General features: G+C 39.2%; 2 long non-coding RNA genes across 2 annotated transcripts; both read left to right on the top strand.

Annotated features, from left to right (window-relative positions):
- The first annotated feature begins 1,696 nt into the window (after positions 1-1,696).
- LOC131006370 (uncharacterized) lies at positions 1,697-6,055 on the top strand. Its single transcript, XR_009095496.1, has 3 exons — positions 1,697-2,551; positions 4,726-4,785; positions 5,291-6,055. It is a non-coding gene; the product is annotated as an uncharacterized LOC131006370 (long non-coding RNA).
- Positions 6,056-12,728: 6,673 nt separating this feature from the next.
- LOC131006371 (uncharacterized) lies at positions 12,729-16,609 on the top strand. The gene is made up of 3 exons (XR_009095497.1): positions 12,729-13,583; positions 15,760-15,819; positions 16,325-16,609. It is a non-coding gene; the product is annotated as an uncharacterized LOC131006371 (long non-coding RNA).
- The last annotated feature ends 1,471 nt before the right edge of the window (positions 16,610-18,080 follow it).

Raw genomic sequence — 18,080 nt, 5'->3', positions numbered from 1 at the left:
ATACATTTTATGCACGTGAAGTATTTTGATAGAAATTAAATTAGCTCTTCTATTCTTATATCACCCATGCATGTCTCATATATTCAATGGCATCTTAATTTAATATAGCATTTGTTAACATTGATCCTTAAAATTAATAGATTTACAATATGGTTGGAAACAACAAATCCAACTATTGTTAAAGTATTTGGTTGGCAAAGGAATTAGACAAATTGCATATCTTATCTTAACAAATGTAAAATATTAAAAAGACTAGTTCAAACAAAAATGGCCAAAGATCCGATCAAGGTTGTAAAAAAGTTATTATGTCAAGTTGCATATAAAGAATGAAAGCTCACCATTTAATTTGTTGGAAGAGAGGTCTAGCTCCATCAAATTTGATAGATTCCCAATGGTGGATAGTATTGGACCTAAAAATTGAAGAACCCTTCATTTCAATCACTTTAAAGATGGAGGATAGTAAGAAAGACATTTTATTTTGTACTTGAAAACATACGCTGAAACTTTATTATTTGCTAAATGCCTCTAAAGTATAAATCAATTAGCAATGCACACAAGATATTTTGTTACAAATCTTATATTTCCCTGTATCACGAAGACATGCACACCATGTATACTTGATGACATCATAATTTAACAAATCATCTGTTAACATTGAGAAAATAGAAGATCCAATATGGCTGGAAACAGAAAATCCATCTGTTGTTAGAGTATTTATCTAACTAAGCATAAATTAGTTATATGAGAAGAAGCCAGCAAGCTAAGAAAACAAAATAAGCTAAAGATCTGATCAAGTTTTGCAAGCTCTTCTGCCAAGTTGTAGATGGAGTGGAAGCTCACCATTTACTTTGGCAGATAATTTGAAATATCTTTTCAACAAATGTATCTAAAACCAACAAATTAGGAAATGGACAGACAGATAATTTATGTAATGTTCAATATATCTCATTTTTCTAAACTGATTTATAATTGAACTAAAGATGGCCTAAAGTTTTCATAGCATTGTGGAATTTCTTATTCCCAAGATATACATAATCAATCTCTTTGATTGCCAAGTCGTAAAAGAATTGATTTGATTATTATAACACGACCACAAAAATAATAAGTATAATTAGAACACTATATTTAATGGTTCGTTTTTGTCAATTTGAATACATTATTAGGTGAATATTAAATGGTAATTGTTCAATTCAAATAATTTTGACTCGGTTCAATTTAGTCTTGGCAATGGTTCAATTAAGTGGGGCCTCTGATATTTACAAATTGGTTTTCAGTTGTTAAAATAAAATTAAAAAGTCATTTTTTTTTATCAAATCATACGGTTTATTGCTAAAAGATTGATGAACAAGAATTTATATCTAACCTATGCAATGCAGAGTCATATATAGTTAATCTAACCAATCTAAAATCATAATTACTATTAGAAAATTAGTTAGTGGTGTGCTTTTTCTAATTATACGAAAGTGAATATATATTGTCATATGGGCTAATTTGTAAACAATTCCATTTAATTAGATTGATGTAAACATAGTCAAGTATCGAAAAAGAGAGAGAAATTATAATAATAAGGGTAGGTCTCTGGTGCGACGGTCGCACACCAGTGCGACGGGTCCGCCCGTGTAGTGACCCGCTCTTTTATATCTTTTAAATCCAGTAATGAGTGTTTATTTTTTTGTTCATCAGTGAATGAAAACGGTTATTATCCTGATATGAATTCAGCTTATGATCCTGAATTTATATTATTAAAGCAGTCAATGATATTATTTCAGAGTTATAACTGACTTAGCAAAGTCACGTTATTTATTTAAGCGAGATGGAATTAGAATTTATTTTTACTCAAATCGTGAATTATTTCCGACTCGTGAGTTAATTAAATCTGCGGATTTAATTTAGATATCAGAACAACGAACGAATTAAATCTACGGATTTAATTTAAATTCATTTTATAATTTATCGATTTTTAGCGAGATATCACATGTCGAAATTGGGATTTATTTAAATAAACAGTACAAGCAAATATGAGCACGCGATCCACTTTACAGTTATAGAATCACCGAGACAGAGAAAATACATCAATAATTCTCCTCTACATTTTTTTTTTTTCCTTTCTTTTTCTTCTCTTTTTCTTTCCATTAAATTTGTCCCCCAACTTTTCCCCACCACGCAATTATGCAACTAAATCAAGCTAATTCAATAACTCTCCCACTTAACTCACATCTCCCTCTATTTGCACAACTCCAGCCAAGAAACAAAACATTCCCTATCATTTTCACCGTGAGTCCTCTTCAAAGAGCAGGAAGTCTCCATTTCGTCCAGCCAAATTCTTAAGGTAAGCTTTGCTATAATCTTCCATTTTCTTCCATTATCCGCCTGCAATCAGCCTGCAATCACTGAGACAACAACACAAATTTATTTCAGTTCCAGTTCATTCACCACACCACAACCGAAAAGTGAGAGAAATCACTCATTCACTCCCTGCCAGAATCAATAAGTTCAGTCATTCCAATTCATTCAACTCCAACAGCCATCAATCAGTTCGATCATATTCAAGGTATTATACTATCTCGAATTTCAATCCAATCAAGCATTCATGTCAACATGTTCAAGCTATGGCATTACAACTATGTCGATTCATTCACTGTTATTTTACGCTTTAGAACGACAAACCATGAGTATTCTGCCCTTAACAACTAGTTATTGAAGTAGAAGAAGAATGAAAATAGAGAACTTAGCTTTAGGTTGAGTGGTAGTGGACTGTCGGAGCTCTGCGACTCACGACGACTGCGTCTCCGGAAGAGGCGGGCTGCTGGAGATCAGACCAGTGACCTCGATTCTGGGCGGCGGCGTTATCTCAGCAGAGGCGACGTCCGGCGAAAAAGCTTCCAGGCGTGTCGGCGGACGGCGGCGGTTGCACCAGATCTTCACTGATCTTCCAGTAGCAGCGGTGTCGGGGCTCGGGAAATCGACGGCGGCGGTGGCCAGGTGCTCCTGCTGCCCGTCGATTCAGAGAGAGCAGTGGGTGGACGGCGGCTGGACGCGGGGCTGGTCGGCGGAGGAAGAGATGTCGGGCCTGTTTCAGCGAGAGAGAAGAGAGAACCAAGGAGCAGTGGTTGTCGTCGCTCGCTCCGGCGAGTTCCGACGGCGGTGACTTCGGGGAAGAGAGAGAGACGAACAGATCTTGAGAGAGGAAGAACGAAGAAGGCAGAGATGGACGTGAGGGAAGAGGTTCGACCCCCGTTCGCCGGATTTCGAAGGTGGAGGTGGCAGATTCAAGTGAGGGAGAAATTAGGGCTTCTTCTTCGTTCCTTCAATAGATTCGATGGAGAGATGAACGTTTGAAGCCGAGAGGAGATGGGCGAAGGGAGTGTCCGAGTCAGGCAGAGCAACGACCGGCGATCATTTGCCGTCCTTCCATGGACAGGCGACAGCGGCGATTTTAAATTGGGAAGGGAGAGTGACAGCTCTGTTTTGGAGAGGATAAGAAGGACGTTGAGGGATTGACGTTGACGAGGAGAAGCAGCGAAGCGTCGACCTCGCCGGGCTCCGGAGCTGTGGCGGCAGGCGTCTCAGCTGAGGCCGATTGGAGGCGGAGCGAGAGGAAGAAATAGAGAGAGAGAGGTCTCGATTGTTTTGAGAAGAGAGAGCTCGACTGGGAGAGATAAGGGGGATTTGGGCCTTTCTTTTTTTTTATTATTTGGGCTAAGTTTAATTATCTTGGGCCAGAATTTATTTTATTTTGGGCCTCCTTATTTATTTTATATGGGCCGAACTCATTTAAATAATTGGGCCGAAATTTTTATCTCCTATTTATTTTCTTTGGGCCTTGTTGTATTTATTTTCATATGGGCCTTTATTATTTCTCTTTGGGCCGAATTTACTAATAAAAGCCCAACTGCATTCTATTTTAATTGGGCTTTAGTTTAATTCATCGGGCCTTTGTTATTAATTCAAATTGGGCTTTAGTTTAATTCATTGGGCCTTTGTTATATTATCTTAGTTGGGCCTCGTTTGATTTATTTAATTGAAGCCCATCTATTTTATAAGAATTGGGCTGAGATATTATTATTAATAGACATCTATTTCCAAATTCCATATGTATATTGTTGGGCCGGTTATTGTTTCATTTGGGCCGATGTTAATAGAGTAGAATGGGTTGAACGATTATTTCAGTTGGGCCTTATTTATTTAATTGCAGTTGGGTCTTGCATACTTGATTTAAAATTAGCCCAACTGTTAAGTATTTATTTATTTGGCCAAGATTTATTTAATTACTTGAGCCGATGAGTTATTTCAATTGGGCCTCTCATGTTAATTATTCAAGTCCACTTCTACTTAATTAATTATTAGGCTGCCTTATGTTGAGCCTTTTAATTATTTAATCTTATAACATTACTTGTTAAGCCCGATTAATTATGAGGTTATAAAGCGAATAAGTTGAAGTATTTATTTATTTTCTATTGACTACGAGGAATGGGGTTTATTTGATTGGCGGATTAGAACACCCTAAGAGAACGGATTAATTTTTATTAATTATCCGGCTTCATGAGACGAGACTTAGCTTTTGTTTAAATCCAATAGCCTGGATTAACAATAGAAATTCCCTAATTATTATTTCAGAATAATAATTCATGCATAAGGATCATGCATAGTTAAATACACATTCTCATTGGAGGATTTTTATTCGAGCAAATATCTTATATATGTACATATATTCTCGTAATAAAGGTCAAGGGCGAGATTGACAATCTGTTGAGGAGCTTTTGTATCACAGAAAATCACTATCAGGTGGGCATTACTTTCATATATATCAAATGAGTTTAAATGTTACGTTCAAGCAAGTTATTTCATGACTAAATTAATTGAAGTTATTTCAAATATTGTCTTGCCATAAAATGTTTAAATTTCAGTATGATATCTATCTGATGTGACTTTTATTATGCAATCGAATTCGGGTCCTGAGCAGTTGATAGCTATCCTGCCAGGGCTAGTGTACACCAGTGACCGTGAGTCATCTAGCGGGTTGGCCGGTCAAGTGACCGTGAGAGGTGGCCACCTCTCCGGCACACAGTTCCAGATATGATAGATTACAAGAGAACTTAGACTGCAGTCGAACTTTAAGAATCACAAATGAATTTAGTAAGCTTGGGCCTTTTAGCGAAAAACTCCCTTGCTGTACTGTTTATTATGGCATGACAATTTACAGTTTTGAAACATGTATTTTTATACTTAGGCATACGTGCCCACTGAGTACTTTTGTACTCAAGCCCTGCATATATTTCTAAATGTGCAGGTTGAGCAGCTGCCGATGTTGATGAAGTGATGAGCGGGATTCTTTTGTCTTTTTATGTATTAAAGAACTCTAGGGTTACATGTCTTCATACATGTAATCAGAATCATAATCCGCTGCGTACTCAGAAGTTTTATGCTTATTTGGCTAAGTCAGAAATATCTGAACTTATTAGTTATCTGAGTCTATACGACTAAACTTCTGTTATATTATAAATATTCCTTTTGTTAAATGATGAAATGTGATCCTTCTTTGTTTAATTATCCCCTTTCTACCCCGCTTCTAATATTCCTCCATTAGTCACGGTTTCCCGGCTTAATTATCCTTAATTAGGACCGGTCGTGACAGAGTGGTATCAGAGCAGTTCATTTGCTCTGAACCCTAGAGTTAGCCCATTTTTCTAGTATGATCACTAGTATGAAAGAGTCAGTCGATCAATGCTCAGCACATCATCACATCGTCATGCTCAGCAAGAAAGAAGGTGGTAATGATTTTAAAACATTGAGAAGTTCACGTTCTATATGAATGTACTGATGCTTACATTCAAGTTTTATGCTTTATTGATTGATTAGATATCTCAATGAACTTAGATGCGTTAAGAATGCATGATCACTGTTACGGGAAGAACAATAGAAGCTATAAACTCAGTTATATTTCACTATAGCCATGGTGAAGAGCTAAGAAAGAGGAAGAGAATCCAATGAAAGCAGTGCAAGCAGAGTGCCACGCACGAATCACTGAAGCAGGCATAGTTCTTCATTCAGGTTGTTCACGCGAGACGGAGCACCTAATCGACTATTGCCTTATTCGATGATAGTTTAAGTATGATATTGCTTATAGCGATGAGTGTGACTATTGTAATCAGTTAGCTATCGCATAATGAACTAAGATTCATTACTAACTCTCGATTATCACCAGTTATGGCATGAAGAGAACCTTCATGATTTATGTTCGAACTTCAGAGTCAGACTCACATGCAGTTATAACACTTTGTGTATGATGTTATAGCTTCGCGATTAAAGCTATCAACTTACAGTTTCAGATATTCAGAACCTTTATGATTACAATTACCTATTATATTACATGTGAGCATGATTTAGAATCCCTATTGATTACGATCACCTCCTACAAATCGAAAGGAGGATAGGTGCCATGGGTAACTAGAAGTTACCAACCATTATGATTGACTAGAAAAATCTATACAAGTGCGTAAGACGGGAGGAGTTCCTGAAGATGGTTTGGAGTTTAACAAGAGCTAGAAATATCGACAACGGTTTGATGTTAAAGTTAAGAGATTGAGATTATGATGAGAGACTAAGCAGGTTAAGTATGCATACCTTAGTCGATCAGAGACATTCCCCAGTTAGAACAGTTTAGATTAAACATTCAGTTTAGTAGCCAGAATGCAAGCATTGACTAAGGTCATTCCATGACTTAGTATTTATTGTAGTGACACATACCTTGCAAAGATGCTCAGAGATGCAAAATCTATTTCCTGTAAAGGCGTGAGAGTGCTTCGAATTATATGGTTGCATTTCAAGCGCTATGTGAATGAACACTAAGTACTAGAAGTACTACATTAAGATCATATAGAGGAACATTGTTGAGTAAGGTCAAGCCTACCTTATTTCGCCTATAGAAGATGTTTAAGAATTTCATTAAACTAGGAGGCAGACTCCAAGTTTGAGAAGCTCTAGGATATTCTCAAGGACATGTTCAAGATATTAAGAAGAAAGTGGTGATTTTAGACCAAATATACCTTTTGCAGCCAAGGAACAAGAGTTGCCAAGTTCGGAAAAGTATTTCCGAATGACTGAGAAGTAGTTGTGTCGGACCTGGCCAGTCCACATGGCCAAAATCTCAGTAGTCGTCATATATGGGTCTTTAAACCTATATATTTTAAACCTTCATCTGAAAAGCCAAACGGGTTCAGACTATTAGGTCATTTCGTTTCGACCTTTCAGTCAATTCATTTCTACCCTATGGTTATTCATTTTCAATTGTTTGGCAAATTATTGAAACACTTTGCCTAATTGCCATTTGTGAATTGAATCATTGTGATCTACTAGCTATTGGTAGATTTTCTGTGACCCAAGGACAAACAGATACTCATCAGATTAAATCAGTCAAACACGTATGCTTCAACCCAAGGGTCAAGCACGTAATGCATACAGACATTCTCTTGTGCATTTAGTAGGACGTTATTTGTGTATTTCGAAAACGATGATCATTTCGATGCTTTTGTATGCCCCTATGTTGGCTTAGTTATTTTGACTAGTATTAGTACGGAGATGCGAAACCTTGGGGCGTTCCGTGACTGAGTATTTTTTTGTAATGGCTTCGCTAGAGAGCCAGTTCATCATGTGTGGTATTTAGATAGATCTTTGAATCTAGACTTTTATGATGATGTAAAGTCCTCATTGAGGCAATTTCCCTATATTATATATGGTGACCTTATTGGTCTTTTGCGGCAAGTCACTTCCGCTATGTTATTTATATACTTTCATGAGGAAGAGTATGAACGAGAATTGAGAATCAAGAAAACAATTTACAGAATCGATGATATGCATCTGTGTATTACATTGGTGACTATATGTCGACTCATCGGAATGCCAACAAAGCAAAGGCGTCCGAGAGAAGTTGGATAGAACGATAAGAACGATAGTATGCCTTGTGATGTTACATTAACAACTTGTGTTTTGACCTAATAGAATGCCGCCAAAACGAGGACGACCAAGAGGAGGGGGCAGGATTCCCCGAAATGAAGAAAGAGGCCCAGAAACAGGGCCAGAACCAGAAATAGTTCAACCACCTGTTCAGCCAGAACGGCGGATTGAGGAATTATTCTTGCGACAGAACCCACCTACCTTCAACGGGACAGGAGACCCGGCAGAAGCTGAAACTTGGGTTCGCGCTATTGAGCGTATTTTCAACTTCCTGCGTTGCACCGACCAAGAGCGCCTGACTTGTATGTCCTTTCAGTTGACTGGGTCAGCTGATTTCTGGTGGGAAGCAAGGATGAAAACGATGACAGCAGAGCAGTTAGAAAACCTGACTTGGGAACAATTCAAAGCCGGTATATATGACAAGTATATACCCAAGAGCTACCGCAAGAAAAAGGAGGCTGAATTTTACAATCTGAAACAAGGGAAGATGTCGGTAACTCAGTACGACAGGATGTTCTGCGATATGTCTAGATATGCGCCGGAACAAGTTGACACAGATGAGAAGATGGCTGAAAAGTTTTGTGCCGGACTGAGGCACGAGATTAGGATGGCTTTGGCAAGCCATGGAGGATTGTCTTACACTGAGTCGCTCAGCCGAGCATTAGACATTGAAGCAGCCATGCCAGGAGAAAGAACTGCAACTGTACCTACACCAGCACCTTCACATGATCAAAATCATAATCAGAATTTTAGAGGAAAAAGGAGATGGGACAACAGTAACCCGAACCAAGGCGAGAAGAGGCCATGGCAGGGACGGGTGTTCCAGTCACAGGGCTATGGAGGCCAGAGTGCACCGAAACAGATGGGAAATAACCAACAGAGGGCCCCACATTGCCCCAAATGTAACAAAAATCATGTGGGAATCTGTAAGGCCGGCAGTGATAGTTGCTATATTTGCAACCAGAAGGGGCACTATGCAAACCGGTGCCCGAATAAGCAACACGGAACGGGTTCAAGGCCAAACCCGCCTATCCAGGCTCCACATCTGCGAGCAATTCAAGCTTTGCCCCAACCATACCCAAGGCAGCAACCACAGTATCAACAGCCACAGCAGCACCAACAGCTACAGTACCAACCACAACCTCAACAACCGTATCAGCAACAGGCCCGCCAACAACAGCAGCGACAACAGAAACAACATGAAAAACCTCGTCATGCTAGAGCCTATGCTATGAGGCAGAAACAGCCCGAGAACAACCAGGGAAACCTGGCAGGTATGGGCATGTTACTCAATACTCCTGTTGTACTTCTATTTGATATGGGCGCATCGCATACTTTCATTTCAAGTACATGTGTCGACACCTTAAAACTTAAAATGGAAAGAGCTGATCAGGAGTTGAGTATATCATCACCTATAGGAGGGATGACGACAGTAGATCATGTGTGCTTGAACCTAGAACTGAACATAGGGTCACACAAGATTGTAGTGAACAACTCGTATGTTATTCCGATGGGAGATTTGGACATAATCCTAGGAATGGACTGGCTAGCCGAGAACTATGCCACCATCCTTTGTAACGAAAGACGGATATCGTTTCGACCCCCAGGAAGGGAGCCGTCACATTTCCACGGAATTAGTATGGGAAGAAGAAAGATGATCATCTCCGCCCTGCAAGCAACGAAAATGATGAAGAAGGGATACCCAGCTTACCTCGTATATTTGCACGGAGAACTGAGTACTGAAAAGAGTATAGAAGATGTAGCAATTGTACGGGACTTTTCAGATGTATTTCCAGAGATTCTGCCAGGGCCACCACCGGACAGACCAATTGAGTTTACCATTGATTTGGAGCCCGGGGCAGCACCCATTTCGAAGGCACCATACCGAATGGCTCCTAAAGAGTTGGAAGAACTCAAGATACAACTGCAAGAACTTTTGGAACTTGGATTCATTAGGCCAAGTGTATCACCTTGGGGTGCACCCGTACTTTTTGTGAAGAAAAAGGATGGCACATTGCGAATGTGCATAGACTATAGGGAACTAAACAAAGTGACACTGAAGAACAAATATTCTTTACCAAGGATAGATGACCTCTTCGACCAGCTCAAGGGTGTAAGCGTGTTCTCGAAGATTGAATTGCGGTCTGGTTATCACCAGCTGAAGATTCGACCAGAAGACGTACCTAAGACAGCATTTCGAACTAGGTATGGTCACTACGAATTTGTAGTTGTGCCATTCGGGCTAACCAATGCGCCAGCTGTGTTCATGGACCTCATGAATCGAGTATTCCATCCGTACTTAGACAAATTTGTCTTGGTATTCATAGATGACATCCTGATCTACTCGAAGAACGAGAAAGACCATGAGGAACATCTGAGAATTGTTTTAGAAACGTTGAGGACAGAGCACCTTTATGCCAAATTCAGCAAGTGTGAGTTTTGGCTCAGCGAAGTCACGTTTTTAGGACATATTGTATCATCAGAAGGGATTAAAGTGGACCCTGAAAAAGTGCAAGCAGTGCGCGAATGGAGATCGCCTACTAACCCTAATGAGATAAGAAGTTTCTTAGGATTGGCAGGTTACTATCGGAGGTTTATGGAAGGATTTTCCAAAATTGCAAGGCCAATGACGCAACTACTCAGGAAGGGAATAAAATTTTCTTGGACAGAGGAGTGCGAGAAGAGCTTCCAAGAACTCAAGGAAAAGTTGACTACGGCACCAGTGTTAGCCGTCCCAACAGCTGATAAGGAATACGTAATCTACACAGACGCGTCCAAAAATGGACTTGGCTGCGTGCTGATGCAAGAAGGAAGAGTGATAGCATATACGTCACGACAACTTAAGCCACATGAACTGAATTACCCGACTCATGATCTGGAGTTAGCTGCAGTGGTGCACGCACTAAAAATTTGGAGACACCACCTATATGGAGTTAGGTGTGAGATATTCACAGACCACAAAAGCTTGAAATACTTTTTCGAGCAAAAGGATCTCAACATGAGACAGAGGAGATGACTCGAATTAGTGAAAGACTATGACTGCGGTATTAACTACCACCCAGTCAAGGCCAACGTAGTGGCTGATGCATTGAGTCGTAAGACCCAATCTAAATTGGGAGCTCTCATCACTCGAGAGACGATGCTCATAAGGTAATTTAGCAAAATGAGCATAGAAGTGGTTAAACCACCAGGGACGATAGCAAGCGTTGTGGCAACAGTACCTAACTTGAGGAAGACGATCGTAGAAGCACAAAGAAAAGACGGAAAGATGGAAAAACTACGGAAAGCAGTAAGGAAAGGAGGCGTCAAAGATTATCAAGAAGCATCAGATAATGCTATCCTCTTTGAGGGAAGGATATGCATCCCCCACGATGATGAGCTTAAGGATAAAATCATGAGTGAGGCTCACGATACCCCTTATACTGCCCACCCCGGGAGTACTAAGATGTATCAGGACCTAAAGAAACACTTTTGGTGGGAAGGTATGAAGAGGGAGATAGCGTCATTTGTGGAGAAATGCCTGGCATGCCAACAGGTGAAGGCCTTACACCAAAGGCCATATGGAAAACTACAACCGTTGGAAATTCCAGAATGGAAGTGGGAGCACATCGCAATGGATTTTGTGACCAGTTTGCCCAAAACAAAGAGAGGAAACACTGCCATTTGGGTAATAGTGGATCGACTCATAAAATGTGCTCATTTTATACCAATACCGATCACACATGGGTCAGACAAGCTAGCTCAGTTGTATGTTCGAGAGATTGTACGCTTACACGGTGTACCGTGTCGATCACTTCAGACCGAGACTCAAAGTTTACTTCTAGATTTTGGATGAGCTTACAGAAAGAGTTAGGCACGAGGTTAAATTTCAGCACCGCCTTCCACCCGCAGACAGATGGGCAGTCTGAAAGGACAATTCAGACCCTCGAAGATATGTTGAGAACAGTGGTCTTAGACAGGGGTGGAAGTTGGGAAGCAGTGCTGCCGTTGATTGAATTTGCCTATAATAACAGTTATCAGGCGACTATTGATATGGCACCGTATGAGGCATTGTATGGAAGAAAATGTAGATCACCACTTTATTGGGATGAAGTGGATGAGAGAAAAGTTTTAGGACCAGATATGGTCAATGAGATGGTTGAGATAGTCCGCCAGATCAGAGGGCGAATAAAAGAGGCACAAGATAGACAGAAATCTTACTCTGATGCACGTCGAACTGAGTTATGTTTTGAAATAGGAGACAAGGTCTTCCTAAAGGTATCTCCTACCAAGGGGATAACTAGGTTTGGTGTCAAGGGAAAACTTAGGCCTCGATTCGTAGGACCTTATGAGATTTTGGAGAGAATAGGCCCAGTAGCCTATAGGTTGGCATTACCGCCAAGCTTTGGAAACGTTCACAATGTTTTCCACCTATCACAACTCAGAAAATACGTTTTCGATCCAAAGCACATAATCCACCAAGAAGAGATGATCCTTTGCCCAGACTTGAGTTATGAAGAGAGACCAGAGGCCATTCTAGATCGAAAAGTGCAACAACTCAGGAATAAGGCAATCACATTAGTGAAAGTCTTATGGAGACACCACGGACAAGAAGAAGCCACGTGGGAGCTTGAAGACAAAATGAAGGAGAAATATCCCGAACTGTTTTAGAATAAATATGCAAATTTCGGGACGAAATTTTTGTTAAGAGGGGTAGTATGTAGTGACCCGCTCTTTTATATCTTTTAAATCCAGTAATGAGTGTTTATTTTTTTGTTCATCAGTGAATGAAAACGGTTATTATCCTGATATGAATTCAGCTTATGATCCTGAATTTATATTATTAAAGCAGTCAATGATATTATTTCAGAGTTATAACTGACTTAGCAAAGTCACGTTATTTATTTAAGCGAGATGGAATTAGAATTTATTTTTACTCAAATCGTGAATTATTTCCGACTCGTGAGTTAATTAAATCTGCGGATTTAATTTAGATATCAGAACAACGAACGAATTAAATCTACGGATTTAATTTAAATTCATTTTATAATTTATCGATTTTTAGCGAGATATCACATGTCGAAATTGGGATTTATTTAAATAAACAGTACAAGCAAATATGAGCACGCGATCCACTTTACAGTTATAGAATCACCGAGACAGAGAAAATACATCAATAATTCTCCTCTACATTTTTTTTTTTCCTTTCTTTTTCTTCTCTTTTTCTTTCCATTAAATTTGTCCCCCAACTTTTCCCCACCACGCAATTATGCAACTAAATCAAGCTAATTCAATAACTCTCCCACTTAACTCACATCTCCCTCTATTTGCACAACTCCAGCCAAGAAACAAAACATTCCCTATCATTTTCACCGTGAGTCCTCTTCAAAGAGCAGGAAGTCTCCATTTCGTCCAGCCAAATTCTTAAGGTAAGCTTTGCTATAATCTTCCATTTTCTTCCATTATCCGCCTGCAATCAGCCTGCAATCACTGAGACAACAACACAAATTTATTTCAGTTCCAGTTCATTCACCACACCACAACCGAAAAGTGAGAGAAATCACTCATTCACTCCCTGCCAGAATCAATAAGTTCAGTCATTCCAATTCATTCAACTCCAACAGCCATCAATCAGTTCGATCATATTCAAGGTATTATACTATCTCGAATTTCAATCCAATCAAGCATTCATGTCAACATGTTCAAGCTATGGCATTACAACTATGTCGATTCATTCACTGTTATTTTACGCTTTAGAACGACAAACCATGAGTATTCTGCCCTTAACAACTAGTTATTGAAGTAGAAGAAGAATGAAAATAGAGAACTTAGCTTTAGGTTGAGTGGTAGTGGACTGTCGGAGCTCTGCGACTCACGACGACTGCGTCTCCGGAAGAGGCGGGCTGCTGGAGATCAGACCAGTGACCTCGATTCTGGGCGGCGGCGTTATCTCAGCAGAGGCGACGTCCGGCGAAAAAGCTTCCAGGCGTGTCGGCGGACGGCGGCGGTTGCACCAGATCTTCACTGATCTTCCAGTAGCAGCGGTGTCGGGGCTCGGGAAATCGACGGCGGCGGTGGCCAGGTGCTCCTGCTGCCCGTCGATTCAGAGAGAGCAGTGGGTGGACGGCGGCTGGACGCGGGGCTGGTCGGCGGAGGAAGAGATGTCGGGCCTGTTTCAGCGAGAGAGAAGAGAGAACCAAGGAGCAGTGGTTGTCGTCGCTCGCTCCGGCGAGTTCCGACGGCGGTGACTTCGGGGAAGAGAGAGAGACGAACAGATCTTGAGAGAGGAAGAACGAAGAAGGCAGAGATGGACGTGAGGGAAGAGGTTCGACCCCCGTTCGCCGGATTTCGAAGGTGGAGGTGGCAGATTCAAGTGAGGGAGAAATTAGGGCTTCTTCTTCGTTCCTTCAATAGATTCGATGGAGAGATGAACGTTTGAAGCCGAGAGGAGATGGGCGAAGGGAGTGTCCGAGTCAGGCAGAGCAACGACCGGCGATCATTTGCCGTCCTTCCATGGACAGCGGCGACAGCGGCGATTTTAAATTGGGAAGGGAGAGTGACAGCTCTGTTTTGGAGAGGATAAGAAGGACGTTGAGGGATTGACGTTGACGAGGAGAAGCAGCGAAGCGTCGACCTCGCCGGGCTCCGGAGCTGTGGCGGCAGGCGTCTCAGCTGAGGCCGATTGGAGGCGGAGCGAGAGGAAGAAATAGAGAGAGAGAGGTCTCGATTGTTTTGAGAAGAGAGAGCTCGACTGGGAGAGATAAGGGGGATTTGGGCCTTTCTTTTTTTTTATTATTTGGGCTAAGTTTAATTATCTTGGGCCAGAATTTATTTTATTTTGGGCCTCCTTATTTATTTTATATGGGCCGAACTCATTTAAATAATTGGGCCGAAATTTTTATCTCCTATTTATTTTCTTTGGGCCTTGTTGTATTTATTTTCATATGGGCCTTTATTATTTCTCTTTGGGCCGAATTTACTAATAAAAGCCCAACTGCATTCTATTTTAATTGGGCTTTAGTTTAATTCATCGGGCCTTTGTTATTAATTCAAATTGGGCTTTAGTTTAATTCATTGGGCCTTTGTTATATTATCTTAGTTGGGCCTCGTTTGATTTATTTAATTGAAGCCCATCTATTTTATAAGAATTGGGCTGAGATATTATTATTAATAGACATCTATTTCCAAATTCCATATGTATATTGTTGGGCCGGTTATTGTTTCATTTGGGCCGATGTTAATAGAGTAGAATGGGTTGAACGATTATTTCAGTTGGGCCTTATTTATTTAATTGCAGTTGGGTCTTGCATACTTGATTTAAAATTAGCCCAACTGTTAAGTATTTATTTATTTGGCCAAGATTTATTTAATTACTTGAGCCGATGAGTTATTTCAATTGGGCCTCTCATGTTAATTATTCAAGTCCACTTCTACTTAATTAATTATTAGGCTGCCTTATGTTGAGCCTTTTAATTATTTAATCTTATAACATTACTTGTTAAGCCCGATTAATTATGAGGTTATAAAGCGAATAAGTTGAAGTATTTATTTATTTTCTATTGACTACGAGGAATGGGGTTTATTTGATTGGCGGATTAGAACACCCTAAGAGAACGGATTAATTTTTATTAATTATCCGGCTTCATGAGACGAGACTTAGCTTTTGTTTAAATCCAATAGCCTGGATTAACAATAGAAATTCCCTAATTATTATTTCAGAATAATAATTCATGCATAAGGATCATGCATAGTTAAATACACATTCTCATTGGAGGATTTTTATTCGAGCAAATATCTTATATATGTACATATATTCTCGTAATAAAGGTCAAGGGCGAGATTGACAATCTGTTGAGGAGCTTTTGTATCACAGAAAATCACTATCAGGTGGGCATTACTTTCATATATATCAAATGAGTTTAAATGTTACGTTCAAGCAAGTTATTTCATGACTAAATTAATTGAAGTTATTTCAAATATTGTCTTGCCATAAAATGTTTAAATTTCAGTATGATATCTATCTGATGTGACTTTTATTATGCAATCGAATTCGGGTCCTGAGCAGTTGATAGCTATCCTGCCAGGGCTAGTGTACACCAGTGACCGTGAGTCATCTAGCGGGTTGGCCGGTCAAGTGACCGTGAGAGGTGGCCACCTCTCCGGCACACAGTTCCAGATATGATAGATTACAAGAGAACTTAGACTGCAGTCGAACTTTAAGAATCACAAATGAATTTAGTAAGCTTGGGCCTTTTAGCGAAAAACTCCCTTGCTGTACTGTTTATTATGGCATGACAATTTACAGTTTTGAAACATGTATTTTTATACTTAGGCATACGTGCCCACTGAGTACTTTTGTACTCAAGCCCTGCATATATTTCTAAATGTGCAGGTTGAGCAGCTGCCGATGTTGATGAAGTGATGAGCGGGATTCTTTTGTCTTTTTATGTATTAAAGAACTCTAGGGTTACATGTCTTCATACATGTAATCAGAATCATAATCCGCTGCGTACTCAGAAGTTTTATGCTTATTTGGCTAAGTCAGAAATATCTGAACTTATTAGTTATCTGAGTCTATACGACTAAACTTCTGTTATATTATAAATATTCCTTTTGTTAAATGATGAAATGTGATCCTTCTTTGTTTAATTATCCCCTTTCTACCCCGCTTCTAATATTCCTCCATTAGTCACGGTTTCCCGGCTTAATTATCCTTAATTAGGACCGGTCGTGACAGCCCGCCCAGACCCGAAACTCTGAATCATAAATGATTACATTTGTTTATAATAATTGTTACTTTTAATAAGCATGACATATACATTTGTTCGCACAAATGTATACTTAGGCACATAAGAGTGTGCATTGTCATTTTTGGACATTACTACACCACTAATTTTTTTTTTTTAATAAATTAATCACTTTTTCAACTCCCAATACACTTATTTAACATTTTATTAAAACTTGTGTTACAAAAAATGATGCACACTTTTATGGAACGGATAAAGTATTAATTTACAAGACAACTCAATTTGCAAATCATTATTTGACTTATGTGACAATGCCGCGTGGAAGTCAAATCATTGAGCCACAACGGAATTGACCACCCTTCCAAACTGTTACTTGAGAGAATAAATTGGAGCACCCTTCATATAAATCAAAATCAATTTAAAGATAGAGATGTAAAGCACTCAGATCTTTTGACACAAATTAAATTACAACTACTATTCTTATATCACCCACGCATGTCTCATATACTTAATGTCATTTAACAAGCCGGGAAAACTAAATTAGCTATGTCATGCAATTGGGATTTTTTTTTTCTTTTTTTAAATATCATTCGTGTTCTATTTCATATTGTGCATGCATTGGCAAAGGAATTAGACAAATCACATACCTTATTTTAACAAATGTAAAATATTAAAAAGACTAGTTTAAACAAAAATGGCCAAAGATCCGATCAAGTTTGTAAAGAAGTTATGTCAAGTTGCAGATGGAGAATGAGAGCTCACCATTTAATTTGTTGGAAGAGAGATATAAATACCACAGTTTTGATAAATTCCCAATGGTGGATGGTATTGGACCTAAACATTGAAGAACCCTTCATTTCAATCACTTTAAAGATGGAGCATAGTAAGAAACACATTTTATTTTGTACTTGAAAACATACACTGAAACTTTAATTATTATTTGCTAAATGCCTTTAAAGTATAAATCAATTAGCAATGCACACAAGATATTTTGTTAGATTCTCAATGGTGGATGGTATTGTACGTGAAAGTTAGTAGCAAACCTTCACAAGAATTACTTGACAGATAATTTGAAATATCTTTTCAACAAATGCATCTAAAACCAACAAATTAGGAAATGGATGATAGATAATTTATGTATGTTCCGTCTATTTTTTTTGCCACTAAACTGATTTATAATTGAACCAAAGATGGCCAAAGATTTGCTGAAGTTTTCATAGCATTGTGGAATTTCTTATTCCCAAGATACATGCTTAAAATATGCTAGTATTTTATTTTGAGCCTAGAATTTTGGAGACTAGAAGCCTACAAATGCCCTTTATATTCAAATCTAAATCTGTTCTTGTGAGCCTAGAATTTTTGGAGACTACTTCCTCCAGCCCGTAAGAGTGTGCATTGCCA

The sequence above is a fragment of the Salvia miltiorrhiza genome, chromosome 1 (genome assembly GCF_028751815.1).
Source record: "Salvia miltiorrhiza cultivar Shanhuang (shh) chromosome 1, IMPLAD_Smil_shh, whole genome shotgun sequence".
In the NCBI taxonomy this organism is placed as follows: Eukaryota; Viridiplantae; Streptophyta; class Magnoliopsida; order Lamiales; family Lamiaceae; genus Salvia; species Salvia miltiorrhiza.
Note: the sequence above shows the minus strand (reverse complement) of the source record. Positions and strands in the feature narration are given on the sequence as shown.